Raw genomic sequence first — 7,318 nt, forward strand, 5'->3', positions numbered from 1 at the left:
CAAAAGCCTCTTTTCAGTAATTGAACAGGACATGGTCACTTGAAATATCAGACTTGATGGTTCCTGTTTCTGGAATCACGACTAGGCCAGTGTATTTTTCTAGAGAGATGCAACTTGTCCTAATGCGACAAAAAGGAGACTTTGACTCAAGTCGCATAATCAGCTGACGTTAAATCAACAAACTGCATCACCACAGGAACAAATTGGTGCTCTGTGGATAGTGCAACAAGCCTATTGTTCATATTTTTCATAATGCTACATGTGTAACATCAATGATTGTATCTAATGTATCTGTGCAAGTGCACTTTCTAAATGCTTTCATGAACAGATCTTGGAACAATTGTAAACTTTATCAAATTGTAAATGTAAATCACATGCGGGTTACCCTTGTAACAGAATGTAAATCACGTGCATGTTACCCTTGTAACAGATGAAGGCTGGTAGGATGTTATGGCCCAGATCTGGTGATGGGTACGGTGATGGAGAGGCGCTATGTCAATGGGGGTCCTGGAAATGGTGGCAGTAGGCATTCTGGCTTTATGCCGAGCTCAAACGTGCCTTGTTCTAGAGGCAAGAGATCCGTAACCAAGTATTGCTTAGCCTAGCCCATGGCAATCCCGATAGCCATAAAGGTTGGTTACAGATGATTTAAAGTTGGGGTGCTCTGATGACGGGCAATCTGTGGGGAAGACCCCTCCCGCCTAAGACAGGGGTTCAAGGTCCCCCAAGGACTGGAAAGGGAGGGTGACCCTACTTGACCTAAGCCAGGAGTGCCTCATTTAAAAATAAAAAGGGGTGAATTGTGGGAACACCAGACCTTGAGCAGAGACCCACTTCCCCTTCTGCCTGGGAGTAGGCAGCTGTAAGACAATGTTTACTAAAAACATGTTTACTAAAAACAATACAATGCCTGGGGGCATTAAGTTCCTGTAAAAGGCCTGCCCACAGAAACCACCCTGACCTCGACCTTGTCCAAAGACTAACCACCTCTTCTGCCACACCCAGATCAGTTTCTGGGGTCAGAGCAGAACCAGCCAGGGTAGAGGAGAGAGCAGAAGCTTCTCTGGTGGGAGCCTTTCTTAGGAAGTTTTCTTGAGCCTTTTTGGGGCCTGTTTAAAGTTTTCTTTACATCGTTGAACGAGTCTCTGTGTTGTCAATCCCCAACACCCTCCGCACCTCCTCGGACACAGGCTGCGCAGCAGACGCGACAGATCAAAGACCTCAACATAAGCCCAGCTATGCTGAATCTATTAGAAGAGAAAGTGGGAGCTACACTTGTACGAATTGGTACAGGAGACCTCTTTCTGAACATAACACTAGTAGCATAGACACTGAAACTACAATTAATATATGGGACCTCCTGAAATTGAGAAGTTTCTGTAAGGCAAAGGACACAGTCAACAAGATAAAACAGCAGCCTATAGATGTGAAAAGATATTCGCCAACCCCACATCTGATAGATGACTGATTTCTAAAGTATACAAAGAACACAACAAGCTAGTCACCAAAACACTGAACAATCCAATTAAAAAGTGTGGTACAGGACTAAATAGAGAATTCTCTGCATTCTTAGTCATCAGGGAAATGCAAATCAAAACAATTCTGAAATACCATCTTGCACCTGTCAGAATGACTAAAAGCAAAAACACCAATGACAGTTTATACTGAACAGGATGTGGAGAAAGGGAAACACTCCTCTAAGGCTGGTGGGAATGCAAACTTGTACAACCAATTTGGAAATCAGTATGGCAGTTCATCAGGAAATTGGGAATCAGTCTACCACAAGACCCAGCAATTCCACTCTTAGTCATATGTCCAAAGAATGCACATTCTTACAACAAGAACATCTGATCAGCTATGTTCATAACAGCATTTTTTTGTAATAGCCAGAACCTGGAAGTAACCTAGGTAACCCTCAACTAAAGAGTGGATAAAGAATATGTGGTACATTTACACAATGGAGAACTACTCGGGGGGGGTGAAACAACGACAACAGCAACAACAAAACAAACAAACAGTGGAATCTTGAAAATGGCATATAAATGGATGGAACTTGAAAGAAACCATCCTGTGTGAGGGTACAAAGTCACAAAAAGACAAACATGGTATGTATTCATTCATATATGTATATTAAATTTTAGTCTAGGTCTGCTTGCTTCCATATATAGACTGTACAAACACATCCCAAGCAACCATGTAAGTCATACCATAAACCTTTCAGAAGTGTAAATAACCTTGAAGATATTTAAGTCCAAAATTTCTTATTTTACGAATAAATTAATGCATGTAATTTTACTGAGTTTACTTAGGTCTTTAAGCAACCCATTTGAGAATGTGGATCTAGCTCATTCTCCTTTAATATATAATGAAGTTACTTGTATATTTTTATAGTGACCATCAGTTTGATGTGCAACTGATAAAAATATTACCATTCTATAGGGACTCAAATTATAGCATCATTTGCTACACAAAAGCTTTACAGTTATATGTGATTCCTAATGTGTATTCTGTTCTCCTCTGGCCACAGACCTGTGAACTTGGTTCATCTATGGAGTAAGAGGTCACTGAGCCTCAAGTTTTATGGATAGAACACTAGCAGCTTAATGAAGTAAAAGGTGTATTTGACAGTCCAGTGATATATCAATTGTTGGTTTTAATGCCCAAATTATGGGGTGTTGTTCAGAAAGACAATCAGCTCAAGTATATTCCTCACTTTCTCCTCTATTAGGCTCAGAGTATCACATCTTACCTTGAGGTCCTTGATCCATTTGAAATTGAGCTATGGGCAAAATGAGAGATATGGATCTAGTTTCATTCTCCTCTATGTATCTATCTAGTTTGACTAGCATTGTTTGTTAAAGGTGATGTGTTTTATCTGATGTGTAATGTAGACCTCTTTGTCAAAAAATCTGGTGTCTCTACTCTGTGTGGGCTTATATGTGGGTCTCCGTTGTTCTATCAATTAGTATGTCTGTTTTTATACCAGTACTATGCTGCTTTTATTAAGAAAATTCCCTTGTGTTAACACATACACGAGGAAACTATCCTAACTGCATTTAGAATTTGTCTTTACTTTCTTACAAAAGTTTGTGCTCATTTAATGCTCCTAGGGCAGGAGGCATTGTCTTATTGCTATCTACTTTTTTATACATATGGGTCTTTTGCTTTGTGTATTTGAGAGCCATTCTTCCATGGAATCAGTCATTTTTATGACACTGTTGTTGCGTAACATCATGCACAAAGTATCATAGAGCAAAATAAAACTCTACTATATAGCATCTCAAATTAGTCATAGTGCAAAAAACTCTCAGAATTCTTATAATATTATTTACAAATAAAGGTGAAACTTAGCAAGGTAAATTTATTTTCCTAAATATACAAAATTAATGACTATACATGCTTACAGTATATGGCAAATCATATTTGTTCCATATCCACAGAGAAATAAAATGTTAATTTTAGAAACTTGATGGTAATAACTTCACTAAATATTAAATACAGACATAGTAGAAAGTAGGGAAAATTCGTCAAGTTAAATAATCACCATGATACGAAGGAAGTTGTGATTAAAGAAAGTATGAGAAAATAACTACAGCAAATTAGAGTCAATATTCACTAATCATGAATATTTTTTATAAAACTAACTTTGTGGCTAAAATTCTAAATAACTATTTCTATTACATTAACAATTTTATCATGATTACATAAGAATTATTAAAGCAAATCTTTTCCTGAGTCTTCTGAAAGACTACTCTTTTATAAGACTTCTAAAGATACACATTTAGAAGGCATGGGTTGCCAAATAAAAGTCCAGTAACAGGTACGGGATACCTCTCCTTTGAGTTGCTGGTCAGAAATGTCCACAGAGTCCCTAAAACAATGGCTCTTGGTTCATCATCAGAGCTTGATGATCAGAATCTATTATTGAAGATAGCACACACAGTTGTCACAGGACATAGAGAAATCAAGTTGATAGTGACAAGAAAGCTTCTTGTCTACTGGCTAGCTCTTAGTACTAGAGGGTGCAACTTCTGAAGGGTTGGGCTATTAATAGTCTTACCCAGCTGTAGCACCTGTGAAGTGCAATAATTACCAATGTGGCAACATATACTCATATTTCAATGGTGTGATAAATGTGTGGGCAACCATCAGCTTTCTAACTGGATTTAAGGCAACTCCACAAGAGAAACATATGCCTAATACTGAAAATCTTGCCAAAAACCTATGGACAGGAAGCTTATATGTCCAGTATAAACTTACTAATGTTTTTTTTTATTTCCTCAATGAACATCTTCTCTCTAAATTCTTATCTCTCTGCCTATAGTTAAGTGTTTCTTTCAGATCTCATCAGAGAAGTTTCATTGTAAAATGTACTGTCATTAATATAGAGATTTAAAATCAATAAAAGTGCAGAGAATAAGTGAGCAAGGCATCCTCAGTCACAAGAAGGATGTCTTTATCACTCTCACTCCCCAGAATCTGGGATCATCACAGAACAGTGGGCCAAAAGACTGTAGGAACCAGAAGTCATAGAGGACCAATTTCATTTTCTTTGTAACATAATAGCACTATTGCCCTCATAGCATCTGTGGCTGCCTGAACAAAATCAAGTCAGGGAGCATTCTGGCATAGTGTGGGAAGGCATCCCTACAAGCCCTAACTATTGATAGCTGATGATGTCTGGGAGTGGCAGGAACAGTTTTCCCTAAGGGTGTGGCTCCTGATAGGTTGAGCACACTCCAGTGGATGGCCTTACACCAGGAATTACATGAATAGAATAATTTGAGTTGATAGCTACCACTGAGAAGCTTCAGATAGATGACCCTCACACACATTGTCTCTATTTGTATTTATTTAATTTTGTGATGATGGAGATTTTTACCCAGGGCCCCTAGCCCAAGAATGTTTTTCTGGTTTTGCTTTTCTCCGCCAGGATATCTGAATCTTCATTTCTAAATCACCACTTATTTAAAAAATAAACACTAAATCCCATTCTTTTTATCAGTGCAAAATATAAGGAGGTCTTTTCTGGCTATAGATACAAGCAGTTTAAATTTTGTATTTTCTGTTTTTCCAACACTATGCCTATGAAACAGTGGTTCTCAACCTGTGAGTCTCAACCACTTGGAGTCACATATCAGATACACTTCATATAATATATTTACATCACAATTCATAACAATAGCAAAATTGCAGTTATGAATTTGCAAAGAAATAATTTTATGATTGGGGGCAACCACAACATGAGGAAGCTGTGTCAAAGAGAAACTGCATTAGGAAGACTGAGAACCATTGCTATGATGTGTGGTTAAACCCATTTCATAAAGAACAAGTCCTCCTGCATAATTCTTGTTCATTGTTATCCTTTCTCTCATTTTCAGATGCCAAATTCAACCCATTTCCATGGTAGGTGGGCCCATGCCACGGTCCTTGATTGTATAGGAAATTCACTGAAGCATGAATATGAGAGGACCAAAGAGTAAGCCAGTAAGCAGCAGTCTTCCCTGGTTTCTGCTTCCAGGTTCTTGACTTGAGTTCCTGTCCTGACTTCTCTCAGTGAAGGACCTTGTTTCTGGTCACAGTGTTGTGTCCCAGCAACAGAAAGATAAGTATAGGAGACAAGAATATTTCATCTCCTCTGAGCACACAGTCAGCTATGCTGCAGCTTGATGCTGGAACATGCATATGCCATAAATATGACTTTTAGTGCTAACCCAGAGCCTTTCTTAATTCTACGGAAATATGAGCTTACTTTTACATTTTAAAATGGCTAGGGCAAAGTAAAGAGCATTCTAAAGGAGGCATTTTTACAAGAAGAGTATCTCTCAAAAAGTTTTTACCATAGAAATATAAGGCAATAATATGGAGGCAGAAGTAGCAGCAGACTGGACTGATGGAATAATTTTTTTATTATGACAGGGTGTGAGAAAGCTGGGCAACTCCGTGTGCATGGTCTTAACTTACTCTTTATTCAGCAAAAATATTCCCAACATCATGAATAGTTTCTTTGGAAGTGAGAACGATCATGACAGGTCAGAAAAAGCCATAGTGCACAATACACACACATACATACATTCATACACACATGCATGCCTGCATACATGCTACATAATTTATATTCTCTAAGTCTGAAGTTTCTTGTAACATCAAGGCAGTTTCAAATCACTCAAAGATCACAAGCTTCCTATGCCATTAGAACTTCAAAATGTCAAAGTAAAATCAGACCATAGTCATTCACAAAGTTGGTCTTTATTTTATTATAAATGCTGGGGCTCTTTCTGACTCTGACATGTAAAACATAGTAAACACTTAGTTTCCGGAATCCAGTCTTCTGTACACTGATCTGGGCTTGCGAAAGTAATCCTATGCCTTACACAGAAATAACAAGGCAGAAATTACGTCTGCAGTCATAACCATGAGACTTAGTGAAAAGGCAACAGAAGTATATCATTTGAAATCACATCCTGAATGTGGTGAATCTGACCACAGTTCTACCACTTGCCAAAAACGCAAATGGGATGAATGAGCACGAGTTCTATGTCTTATTTCCTTGTTTGCTACAGTAATAATGACCTCACTTCACAGGATTACCATGGAAACCAATGTCAACATTGGTGTGCCTTCACCCACAGGACAAGATTGTGTGATATTCTTGATAAAAGCTTATTATTGGTTATTATCCACAAAGAACCACACATGGGTCTTCAGTCTGTCTTCCTTGCAAACTAGATGATGGTAACATAGTACGTAAAATGGATCACACGGTAACTGTTGTTTTCAAGAACAAAACACACAAAAGTAATACAAACAACAACAACAGCAAAAAAAAACCTAGTCAAGTTTAGGGAAAATGGTATTAACCAAATTACAATTACTGTTAGGAAACTCGGTATTTTCCTTCTGAAAATAGCTCGAAATTTAAATTCACAATTAGGTATGTGCTAATCCTGAGGTTTGCCAGAGAAAAGCCAGCTCCACAATTTTGAGTCAAATTTGAAATAAGCTTTACCAAGAATTCCCAGTTGAGTGGCCCAGGACATGTTATAGGACGTTTCAAAGACAACCCCATAAGGCCCTGATATTTTCCCATGTAGCTTGACTTATTTTTCCAAGAACCACAACTCCCAGTATTCCGGGAAGTTTCCTGGTCCTTGGAGAGTTGGAGCTTTACAAGTTAACTTTGGGTCTTACAGTATAGGCAGACAAATTTGTAAACTGTATGTTATGCTGTAACTCAATGTGCAGAATCAGGATTCTGAGTTCAAAGTAAGCCTGTGATACCTAATAAGTCCCACGCCAAACCCATCTAAAAAAGAAA

The sequence above is a fragment of the Mesocricetus auratus genome, unplaced genomic scaffold (assembly GCF_017639785.1).
Source record: "Mesocricetus auratus isolate SY011 unplaced genomic scaffold, BCM_Maur_2.0 Super-Scaffold_100011, whole genome shotgun sequence".
NCBI classification, from domain to species: Eukaryota; Metazoa; Chordata; class Mammalia; order Rodentia; family Cricetidae; genus Mesocricetus; species Mesocricetus auratus.